The following is a 13,038-nucleotide window of genomic DNA, read 5'->3' on the forward strand; positions in this document are numbered from 1 at the left end:
CCAGAATAGCTCAGACAGTAGAGGCAAGCCAGGGGGAGTCCGCAATAGAGGAAGCAGCATAGCTATTGAATTATTTTCATTCCCAAACCAGACACCCCCTCCTCTGCCTTCTCCACAGAAAGAACAAAGCCTTCTAACAAAAAAACCCCAACAACAATAGGAATTGAAACAGAGAATAACTGAGCATCTAGAACAGCACAAAAACACCAGAATAAGATTGCCTTCATTGAAGCTTGTTCCAAAGAAACAACAAGTAGCAATAGCAATAACACTTAGACTTATATACAGCTTCACAGTGCTTTACAGCCCTCTCTAAGCAGTTTACAGAGTCAGCATAATATTGCCCCCAACAATATAGGTTCTCATTTTACCGACCTCGGAATGATGGTAAACTGAGTTAACCTTGAGCCGGTGAGAATCCAACTGCGAAACTGCAGCCAGCAGTCAGCAGAAGTAGCCTGCAGTACTGCATTCTAACCACTGCGTCACCAGGGCTAGTCCAAGTATTAAAAGATGTCAATACTGTAATATGAAATATAAGCACTAGCTCACTACAAGAAACAAACCAACTAATGTATAGCACGGCTGCAGTTATAACTAGACACAAAATCAGCAAATGAGAAAACAGGCCAAATGGAAGATCTGATTGAAAAATAACATGAGCATCAGAGGTGGTATTCAGTAGGTTCTGACCAGTTCTGGAGAACCGGTAGCGGAAATTTTGAGTAGTTCGGAGAACCGGTAAATACCATCTCTGACTGGCCCTGCCCCCATCTATTCTTGCAATAACCTTCCCCTGGAGTGAGGAGGGAATGGAGATTTTACAGTATCCTTCCCCTGCCATACCCACCAAGCCACACCCACCAAGCCACGCCCACAGAATGGGTAGTAAAAAAATTTGAATCCCACCACTGATGAGCATTCTAAGATCAGATGCAAGCAACTAGAACAGACGAAAGAAAAACTGAAGAATAAAAAACCAAAAAAATACCCGATCAAGAATAATCACCTAGAACAAGGAAAATCAAGGAAGCACTGGAAGCAGCAAGTAACAGCTATAATCAAGAAGATCAGCAGATACGAAGCTCAAATTGCACACTATAGGTAGAATCTCCAATTCCAGTCAAATCATAAATGTTTCTACCAATCCATCAGTGGAGAGACTGTAACACTTGACAAAGTGCAGTTCTGGGACCAGTTATGGGACAACCTGAAAAAATACAACAAAAATGCAGCTTAGATAAAGGAGGTGGATAATAAAAAAAGCTGAAATGAAAGAACTTGTAATAAGAGCAGAAATGGTGGAGAAAAGGGCAAAGAAGATCAAGAATTAGTCAGCATCAGATAAAAATGAACTGCATGGTTTTAGGTTAAAACATCTGACTGGTCTATATCCATTCTTTGCCAAACAGTTTAAGAACAGACTCCAAGAAGGGAAAATAAATGTGTATGCTATTCAATTTGTTGGTACAATCAACATGTTCAATATCTAACTTGTATCTTTGTGTTCTATTTTTGAAATACCACTATTCAACATTTTGCTTAATTCAGCATTTATAGCTTCTACCATACCGTATAGCTGTATGTCTGAAGATCTGTATGAAAGGCACAGTATATTCAAGCACTTTAAGCATTGAATATTCAGTAATGTATTCATGTCCTTTAAACAAGAAGTTGTATACCAATTGACTCAGTTGATTTTGAGAATAATTAGTGGCATTCATAATAGGGTTCACATGATCTCTTTTCTTAAGAACATGATAAGTAAAAGTAATTTTCAGTCAAGTATCTATTGAAGATATAGATCTCCTTGGATAAGAAATACAAAATAATCAACCACAATTCCAAATGAATCTGTGGAGTAATTCAGACATATATGTTGTAGGTGGGTGAGGCTGACCATAGGCAAAATTTAAAATAAAATAAATGTTGGCAACAACTTAATTCTGCTTGCAAATTCAATAATATCATCATCACCACCACCACCACCACCACCATCATTCTAGCCATTGTCTATCCACTGGAAGATGAAGGCCTCTTTCACTTGTTTCCAGTCAATACGGTCCTCAGCTTTCTTTTGCCAGTTGGGCCTACAATATTTGCTGATGTCGTCGTTGATCCACCTTATTTTAGTTGTGGGCGCTTTTTATGAAGTGGGATCCATTCTATGACTGCCTTCGTTCACCTGCAATCAGTTCTTGGTATGTGACCATCCCATTTCCAATTCATTTCTTTTACTCTTTTGATGATATCCTATATTTTCATTTGTTCTCTAATCCATGTGCAGGTCTTCCTATCTTGTCTTGTAATGCCAAGCATGTATCTTTCCATGGCTCTTTGCACCACTTGTAGCTTTTTTTTTATTGATTGTGAGGTTAGTATCCATGTTTCGCCAGCATATGTAAGAGTAGGTAACACACACTGATTGAAAACTTTTCAAGCATAGGGGGAAGTTGTTCTTGAAAATTGTGCTTAGTTTGCCGAATGCCTGCCAACCACATTTAATACACCAATCAATTTCCTTTATTGTATCACCTTCCATTGAGATCTGTTGGCTAAGGTATATATAGTAGTTTACTACATCTAGTTCTTTTCCAGATATATTTTTTTCTTTCTTTGGTGAATTTAATATACTTTGTTGTAAAGTTTTGTCCGGTCCCAGAATGTCTAGTTAGCATCCATGAACGCAGTTTTTTTTCTCTTTGGAATCCAGAACATGAACTCATTATCTTCACTTTCTGTTGTCTTTTTATCCCCTACAGACTTTTCTCCTTTATATGGTTGTTCTTGTTCATGTTCTGTATGAGTTGCATCCTCATCTTATAACAATTCTTCTTACAATTTTAATCCATTTTTGAAATATAAATAGGTAGTGTTCATTTGATTATTTATTTATTTTCCTACCATAAACAAGGCATACTTAATACTCCTTCCTCCTCTTATTTTTCTCATGACAACAAAACACTGTGAGGTGAATTGAGCTGAGAGAGTGACTGCCCCAAGGTCACCCAGCTGGCTTTCATGGCTAAGGTGGAACTAGAACTCATGGTCTCCCAGCTTCTAGTCTGGTGCCCTAACCACTAGATCAAACTGGCTTTGTAATGTTGCAATGATCTATAGCAGTAAAAATATTTCTGCTTGTGACTGATGTGAATCCTGAAACATTGTGGCTCTAGCGATCTTTTAACTTCTTTTTATTAGCCCTGTCACCACTTTTTGCTGATGAACATAAATAATTAAATCTCTATAGAAATGCTGTCATTGCAGCCATTAGGGGACTTTCTTCTTGAGTACTTTCATATAATTTCTCATGGTAACTGCTGCATTATATGTGTCAAATCTATTGCAAATATGTGTCTGTGTTTTGTAAATGTATTTTCTCACTTCTCGATATTAAATCATACTATATCTGCTGCTTAGTGCCTTAGCTGATTCCCTAAATGCATTGCCATATGCATCTACAGAAACTTTAGAAGCCTATAGGCGATGTCCAGCTTTTAATTGTTTCAACACAATGCTTATGCAAGGAGGGTAATATTTATCCAAAGTACCTTTTGCTTATGGGAAAAGGTATGCTTTTCTCCTGGTAAGTTTGAAAAAGAAACCAGTGGAGCTCCCAAGCAGTGCAGTCAAAGAGCATCCTCCTTGTTAAGCTTGATAGCAAGCATGCTTTTACAAGCATGTAAAAATGTCCATCCGCATGTTTATGTCATCTGGATGTTTTTAGTGACTTAGTCAGTCATGTTTCTTTTTAAATTATGTATTCTTTTAAATAACATACGTCTCCAGAGTTTTTTTTGGATTCAAGTTGCCTCAAAATCCAATAAATAAATAAATATTAAAAAGGATGAAGAAAATAAAGCTAGCCATGCTTATATCATATTCCAGGATCTTACTTAACAATTGTTGTTGCTTTCTTAATAGGTTCTTTAGTCAGACTCTTGATTACATAATTGTTTTAGATATGCTTTTCCTTTCAGTCTATCTTTTACACTTTTCCCAAGTCTTTTCTCTTCTGGTCTGCCACACAATCCTCTGAAATGTCTAATATTGTCTAAAAGACTAAAGGTAAACAGGCATAAAAGTGCACTTTTAAAACATTCATTCATGTATGCAAAACAAAACATTTATGCCCATTTTTAGTTTATAGGTTTATTCTAACACAAATGCTCCTGAATCATTTGCAAATAACCACACTAGCAGCTTCTCTAACCTTAACTGATCAGCAAAGAACAGGAGCAATCTTGTTAACCCCACAAGATAGACCAGACTAAAAAAACAAATGCCATTTAGGCCTGGACTATACTAACAGAGTCTTGCAAGGCTGAATGTGTCTCCTTCCCTCCACCCCCGCCCCACACACATTATCTTCATGTGAATTGGGGGCTTGTTTGAGATGTTTTCAAATTAATTTCTTGGAAGAGGTTTACGCGCCACTTATCTGGCTGTTGCCTAGTAGTGGCTCTTCCTCTCATCCTTCAAGGATATTCCCTATATCCTCTACAAATCTAGCCTTAAATTAAATGCCATAATCCTGTATCACAACATTGTTATAGTGCTCAAAAATTTTTAAACAACACAATGGTAAAGCAGAGAAGCGTCCAAGAGATTGCAACAGTAAGCCTTATAACAACTTGAGTCTTGTTGCTCCATCCAGTTTTTTTAGACATCACATCCTACAATCCATACCCATCATGGCTGTATCTTCCATCTTTGAAAACTAAAAGGAGATGATCAAATTCAAAACCAGCTCAAACTCTTTTTGATACTTTCCATATACTTTACCACTACTAGTGGTAGTAGGAGCACTTAAAATCATTTTGAAACTAATGTGAAAAGGAGAGTCCAAAACAAGTATAATCAGCATTGTATATCATACATATATATAAATAAAATCTGTAAAATCTTTCAACTGTATGTTTAAGGCACGATTTTGGAAAAGGTGTACAAAAAACAATGTGCTGTGTTTTGCAGGATTTGAACTTCAAGGCACTTTTCTAAAATCAGACACATTTTGCTTATTCCTGAGATAAGTAAAGGATGCATTAAGGATGCATTAGCAAACAAAAACAGTAATTTGCTACTGTCCTTTAACCTTTTTAGTTACAACTGAATTTAAAAGTATTTTTTTCTTTCCTTGAGCTAACGATTGAGTCACTTTGAACCTCATTAAACAATTTATAGTTTTTATACTTAGTTGAAATATTACATCAAAGAAAAACCAATAGATCAAAAGCTTGTGCCAACGAGTAAGAAGAATATAGCATGGTGAAGTTTAATGTTTCCAGTGTGAATTCTGGCTTTGACTAAGAAACTCACATTGTAGTTAGTCTTCTCAGCATATACTGAGGCTTATGTTGTATCAGCATTTCCACATTTCATTTTCTCTTAGTATTATTCAACAATCCTAATATAGAATATTCTGTGCATATCCAGAACATGTATTTTTAAGATGTTGTGGAGCTGGTGGTATATCTTGATAATGCACTCAGCAATAGGATAAATGAGTTAGTGTGGGGTATTAGTTAGGATATCAGATTTTGTGATATTTTATAATATTTGTTATTGATCATTACATAGTAGTGTATGATATTTAATAAACCATGGACTATTGTTAATATATAATTATATATTGATAATATATAATTTTCCTTAGTTTGTTAGGGGGAGCTTTTGTAACTACCGTATTTTCCGGCGTATAAGACGACTTTTTAACCCAGGAAAATCATCTCAAAAGTCGGGGGTCGTCTTATACGCCGGGTACCCGAATCTGAGTTGCTGGCGCTGACCGATGACACTTTGGGAGCGCCGGCAACATTGAGGGGAAGCTGTACTCCGAATTAGTTCCAACCTAAAAGAGGTGCCAGGCAGTGCGCAGCCCACGAGAAAGGAACGCGTCCCCACTCTACCCCGGAATTCGGGTCACCTTCCTTCCTTTCCCAGCAGTCCACGGTGAAAGCGGCGGCGCGGTCGACCTGGGTCAGCGCCTTGCACACCTGGCTCTGAGTCTCCATTATGAGAAGCTCCATGCAACTTCGCATGTCTCCGCCCCAGTCGCGCAGCTCTCGCAATCCGCTCACTGGAGGAGCCATGAAGTGCTCGCACCGCCTTGCCAGATCTTCCTCGTCCTCCTTTCCCCACGGCTTTTCCCGTTGTAATTGCTGCTGCTGCTGCCGCCGAGGCTGCTCCTTCATCTCCGCCCACCGCACCAGACCCAGCCCGGCCAGCACCGCCGTGGCTCCCGCAGTCCAAGCGGATCGGCACCCGGGCTCGCAGGCGAAGGGTGGGAGTGCGCAGCGATCGACGCCGATCGCTGCCACCCACCATCGCCCCAACGGGAAGAACCGCCCGGCAGCGATTCCAAGGAGCCCGAAGCGAATATCCTGGAGCAGCACGGGCTGGCCCAGAGGCTTAAACCCCGGGAGCCCAGGTGCCGAACCCCGCACAGCAGAAAAGACATGACAGCCGGTGCCCAGTTCCTTCTGCAGCCATCCGGATCAGCGTCCGGGCTCGCAGGCAAAGGGTGGGAGTGCGCAGCGCATTTTCCTGGCTTGCTTACCTTAGCTCAGTGGTTGGGGGTCAAACAACCCTTTCACAGGGGTTTTGATGGTGGTGCAATACAGAAAAACGAGCGCAGCCCTCGCCATCCGGAATGAATGGTGCTGTTGTGGCGGTGGGGGAGGGGGCGGCAGAAGCGGGCAGAAGCGGCGTTTGCGTTGGCTGGAAGCTGTGGGAGTGAAGCACTACTTTCATTTGTACGGCAGCAGCATTCCGCCTTGGTATATTTGTGTCAGGAGTGGCGCAAGGCAGCCTTTGTTTCCTGCTGCCTGGGACTCAGAGTGGTAAATGGCGTCTGATCTGGAGAGCTGCTGGATTTTGCTCTCTAATCCGGATGCCAAATCGGCCCCCTGCAAACTCTCGTCTCTCAAGGAGCACTCCCTGAAGCGGGGCTGGAAACTTTGGTTGGACTGCTTGAGAGAGGAGAGCTTGCAGGGGGGCGATCTGATGTCTGCAATGGAGAGCGGCACCCGGCTTTTTCTCTCCGCTATAAGAGCACTGTAAGAGCGGCAGCCCTCATCTCCTAATGTTTGGGACTCGGAGCGGTAAATGGTGACTGGTCCAGGGAGCAGCTGGATTTTGCAGTCCCAAGCATTAGGAGATGAGGGCTGCCGCTCTTACAGCGCTCTTACAGCGGAGAGAAAAAGCCGGATGCCGCTCTCCGTTGCAGACACCAGATCGCCCCCCTGCAAGCTCTCCTCTCTCAAGCAGTCCAACCAAAGTTTCCAGCCCCGCTTCAGGGAGCGCTCCTCGAGAGACGAGAGTTTGCAGGGGGCCGATCTGGCATCCGGATTAGAGAGCAAAATCCAGCTGCTCTCCGGATCAGATGCTATTTACCGCTCTGAGTCCCAAGCAGCAGGAAACAAAGGCTGCCTTGCGCCGCAAATATAGCAAGGCAGAATCCTGATGCTGCACTTTCAGCAGACAGATGAGGGCTGCCTTGGCCATCGGCTGGCGCAAATATACCAAGGCGAATGCTCATGCTGCACAAGTTCAAGTAGTGCTTCGCTCCCACACTTCTTCCGGCCCTCAGTCTCTCAGGGAGATGCTTGACTTCCTCTCAGCCCCAAGACACTGGCTGGCCCATGAGATGAGAGAGAGAGAGAATGAGAGAGAAAGAGAGAGAATCAGAATGAGACAGAGAGAGAAAGAGACAAAGAATGAAAGAGAGAATGAGAGAGAGAATCAGAATGAGACAGAGAGAGAAAGAAACAAAGAATGAAAGAGAGAATGAGAGAGAGAGAATCAGAATGAGACAGAGAGAGAAAGAGACAAAGAATGAAAGAGAGAGAAAGACAGAATGAAAGAGAATGAGAGAAAGACAGAGAGAATCAGAGAGAGAGAGTGAGAGAGAGAGAGAATGAGAGACAGAGAAAGAGACAGAATCAAAGAGAACCAAAGAATCAGAGAGAGAATGAGAGAGAGGGAGAGAAAATGAAAGAGAATCAGAATGAGAGAATCAGAATGAGAGGGAGAGAGTGGGGAGAGAGAGAAAGAGGGGGAGAGAGAAAGAGAATGAGAGAGAAAGAGTGGGAGAGAGAGAGAAAGAATGAGAAAGAGGGGAGAGAAAGGGAAAGAGTGGGGGAAAGAAAGAATGAGAAAGAGAGGGGGAGAGAGAAAGAGAATGAGAGAGGGGGGAGAGAGAAAGAGAATGAGAAAGAGTGGGAGAGAAAGAAAGAGAGGGAGAGAGAGAGAAAGCGAAAATGAGAGAGAGAGAAAGAGAGAATGAGAGAGAAAGAGTGGGAGACAGAGAGAGAGAGAGACAGAGAGGATGGAGAGTGCCTGAAGGACCCCATCCCGTACTGGGAGTCCAGGTGCTTCAGCAAGCGGGGCACTGGATTCGTATTAGTGGTCTGCGAAATTTAAAATTATGAAGTTGGTGGTCCCTGAGGTCCAAAAGGTTGGGGACCCCTGGCCTAAGACCATCGGAAAACACATATTTTTGATGGTTTTAGGAATAACTATCGTTGGCGGTCACCACAACATGAGGAACTGTATTAAAGGGTCGCGGCATTAGGAAGGTTGAGAACCACTGCCTTAGCTGCTTGCCTTGCTTCGCTTGCCTGAATCCATTCCATCAGCAAGCAACTCCCTGCCTGCAACCAAGCAGGCAGGGAGTTGTGGACTTCAACTCCCAGAATTCCTCAGCCAGCAAAACAAAGCTGGCTGAGGAATTTTGGGAGTTGAAGTCTACAAGTCTTAAAGTTGCCAAGGTTGGAGACCCCTGTTCTATTGGGTACCGTAAGTTTTTTTCCCCTTTGGGATCTTTAAAAAAAAAATAGTTAATTGGGGTTTTTTTTAGTTCTTTTTTAGACCTAGCCATTTAAAGTTTAGGAAGTTTTAAATTTAGCTTTCATATAAAAATAAAAATAAAATAAAATAAAATAAAATAATATTTGTGCAGCTTTCTGAGATTTAGTGTGTTTCTGTAGTGTTTCACTCTAACTACACAAACACACAAAATCTCACAAAGCTGTATGTGGAATTTTGTGTGTGTAAAGTGTGAAAGTTGGGTTTTTGGGCTTTTTGTGGCTGTGTGAAGTTCCTGCTTGTTGCAGGGGCCATTTTGGGTCTAGCACAGCTACTTTTACATTGTGGATGAGCCAGTTGTGTTGTGTTGTGTTGTGTTGTGTGTGTGTAAAGCGTGAAAGTTGTTTTTTGGGGCTTTTTGTGGCTGTGTGAGGTTCCTGCTTGTTTCAGGGGCCATTTTGGGTCTAGCACAGCTGCTTTTACATTGTGGGTGAGCCAGTTGATGTTTTTTTAATTTTTATTTGGTGTGCGTTGGAAGAGGGGTAGTCTTATACGGCGAGTATAGCCCAAACCCTATATTTTAACAGGAAAAGTAGGGGGTCGTCTTATACGCCCAGTCGTCTTATACGCCGGAAAATACGGTAATCTTTTCCTTTTTTTTTTCTTTAAATTTAAAGATTCTTTTGTTAGTTTTGTGGGAGGTTTGTGGTGTATTTAGATGTTTTGCCAACTGAGGGGAATAATATGAACATAAAATGTAATAATCATCAGTCACTTGCAAAAGGCAGCTTTAGTTTGAACAGCTTACATCCTGCAATGATAACTTCACCACATCAAACAATAATATCTGGCTATCCCAGGACTTATCGATAGCTGGATAAAAATCCAGATGGATAGGTTCTGATAGAATGGCGTGTGTGTGTGAAAGAAGGATTCTATTTCTATACATCCTTACATCCCGCGCTATCCTATCAGAACCTGTTCTTCCATTCCCATCCACCCACCCCCAAGTCTCAACTGTCAGTATTATCCTTTCATTTCCCCACCATTAGAACTGTTGAAGCTTCTTGGATGAGAAGTGAGGCGTTTTCTTTCTCAAGGGAAAAAAACAATCTAGTTGTCTTTTGAAAACAGCACCTTTGAGATATTTGTTCATTTATTTCAGCAATATATTTTTCTCTTGACTATTAATTAATAAGGTCAGTAATATTGCATGAAAATGTTTTTCAAGAGTGTAAAAATTATCCAGGCATTTGTGTTTGAAAAACAATGACTTATTATTTTAAAACTTTGCTCTTCTCCCACATTATTGTAGGTTTAATTCTAGGGGAATGAAAGAATCAAACAAGACATCGCAATATTAGATTGAGTATAAAACATCTGTATCTTGTTTAGTGTTTTATAGATTCCTATATTTTGGTTTCTGGATCTATGAAGTATGTTTCAAATCCTTTGGGAATAGAGAAAATCTGTGTGGTATAATCTATTTTCACCCCAGTTGCTGACAGGGAAAAGAGAATTTTTCTTTCGCTTCCTTTTCTTAAAGTAAGAGAGCTAGTTGGCAAATTCAAAACTTTGTTCCTTTGAAGAAGGAAACACTGCCCTAGAATTTTAGAAGCATAACAAAGAAATTTTATAGAGATCCAAAACTAATGTTTAATACAATAACAGCCCATTAACTGGCTGAAAGCTCAGCATCTTATACCCTTTGATAACAAGAAAGAACAAACAATTAGCTGTTCATCCATTCTATAGAAAGTGGGGGGAACAACTAGTCTTAAAATGATTCCCCATTGTTGAGAGAGATTATTACTCACCAGTCCATGACTGGGAAAAACTTAACCTGTATACAATTTCTGTTTCCCATTCTGTCTGCTCCAAGTCACTGCCAAATGAATTTACAGTTGTAAAAAACAAGCAGGGGTGGTTCCTCCTATGCATCTGACAAATGGGCAGATTTTATCAGGATACCGAGCAGGAATTTGTTTTAACTGATGAATAGATTTTTATAATCTGATAGAATTTCAGTGAAGTGCCAGGGATTGTATCAGATGCACAGCAGCAAAACATTCAAGTTCATAGGTTTTTTTCTGGCTTCTCCCATACAGCTGGCCTTGAATGGCATATATTGTTTCCGTTCAGTGCAGAGTTACTTATCAGTCAACTACCCATTATTTCTTTTTGTTTCTTTTCTTACTGAGGATGTCACTTTAGGATAGTTTGTTCTGAATATAAACATATGCATAAGATGAGATGTACATTTAAAGCATAAAATAAGGCAAGAGTGTCATCACCAATGAATCAGATTTATATGTGTTTGCTAAAACATCCAGTTGGAGATGGAAGGGTTTATTTCAACCTTTAATAGAATTCATAGGACCAAGAGCAACTCTTTTCTGTTCTCCACTACTTGAAACCTTTTGTCGTCTCAAAGCCTTGTTTGATTTCAGAGCTAGGTTCAAATAAAACAAAGCAATGGAATGCAGAGAAAAGCAGTTTTGCCACTTTTTACTGACAAAGTAACTAATATAGCTAAAACAAAGAGCATGTCTTTAACAAACACATGCACATCTGATTTGCCCAATCTATTGGGATAATATTCAGTCATAGGCGGAAAATGTTTAATAGCACTGATAGTACAGGGAATAAAATTTTCCAGAGTAAAAAGATATGGAGGCGCTATTAATGAGAGTAGTCCAGTGAGACAAAAATTGTGTGTTTCCAAGTTGGCTACATTTCTCAGCAAATATTCACCTCATTTAGCATCAGAGACTAAATGGACACAGTTTTATAAAAGCAGCTAATGCTGATAGAATAGATTGGAAGGAAGAAGAAGATTGAATTTGAAAAGCATTTTGTGATTCTTTTATGGATTTTTTTCCCATACAAATCGAATTGTCATGCAAGTTGTTTATTAAGAAGTGTGTATATGGTGTTTATGTCCCTTGAGCATTCTTCTCAGTAGAACAGGCATAAAGCTTAAGTTTTCAAAGGTGAAGAGTTAGTGCAGTTTTTTTGGCCTCTCCTATGACCTCAAGGGAACACTGCTGGTACATCAAGGCAGACACAGTAGGTCAGTTTACATTAATGTTCCATGGTAGCAGTTCAACAGGCATAAAAGAGTCTAACCATGATTCATCAAGAGTCCATGGATCTTAGCTGATAACAATCTGTCATGCTGTGCTGCTACGAAAATAGATATGGGCCCAACATTAAACAGCTAATAAAAACAACACTCTCTGTAGGAAACTCGTTCTTCAAGGATTTAACTTTTAGTAGCAAAAGAAAACAAGCTGAAGCAAAAGAGTAAATGAAGATAATGATGGGGAAGTCTTTAGAGAAATAAATAGACTTGATATTCTGTTTCATTAAGAAATTCCTCTTATTAAAAAAGCACTTCTTGATTGCACTTATATTCCATTTTCACATGAAACTTCCAGCAGTCAAGGGCTAGTATAGTTGATATCTCCTTAGAGATGCCGCAGCATCAGATACTTTTTTCATTCTGATTTGAATGGATTTATGAGTATCCCATAATATTACAACATTTATTATGAGTCCTATGGAAATAGGGCGGCATACAAATCATATATATATATATATATATTTATATATATATATATATATATATATATATATATATATATATATATATATATATATATATTCCCTTATTATTCATTCATGTATTAATTTTTTACATTGCCTGACCTCCAGTGACTTTGGAAAGTGATGACAATCTTTTTGTCCATGACACTTTCTCAAACGTTGTTTAATAATGGAAATCAGACACACTTTTACACTCAGATACAAATTGTTTATTAATGGTACTAGAAGGAGCTAAGGCTAACCTAAGGAAAGGCAGGCACAAAAGGGTGGCAACAGTAGGAGGAGCCCCAGGAAAGTTCTTGGAAAACATCTGAGAATGTAGGAAAATGGCAAATTGGGCCAAATTGTATCTGGATCATAGTCTTAACTATTAATAAATGAACCCACTAAGTGAGCCATGCTCAGCCACTTCCACTTGTGCGTTCAAGAAGGTTGAAATGTCCACAGCAAATCTGAAATGGAAGGAGGATTTGAGAGTGTCTCTGAAAGGCTTGCAGGGATATTAGGTGGAGTAAGGTTTGCTGGTTCAAATGCTTCTCTGTGAAGTCATCTGCAGGAAGGATGATGTTGAGCTTACTATGATTGCCTCAGTCAAAAGGAACAGAGGTTGAGATTGCTACT

The sequence above is a fragment of the Pituophis catenifer genome, unplaced genomic scaffold (assembly GCF_029215685.1).
Source record: "Pituophis catenifer annectens isolate HBS135680 unplaced genomic scaffold, rPitCat1.0.hap2 SCAF_2, whole genome shotgun sequence".
Classification (NCBI taxonomy): Eukaryota; Metazoa; Chordata; class Lepidosauria; order Squamata; family Colubridae; genus Pituophis; species Pituophis catenifer.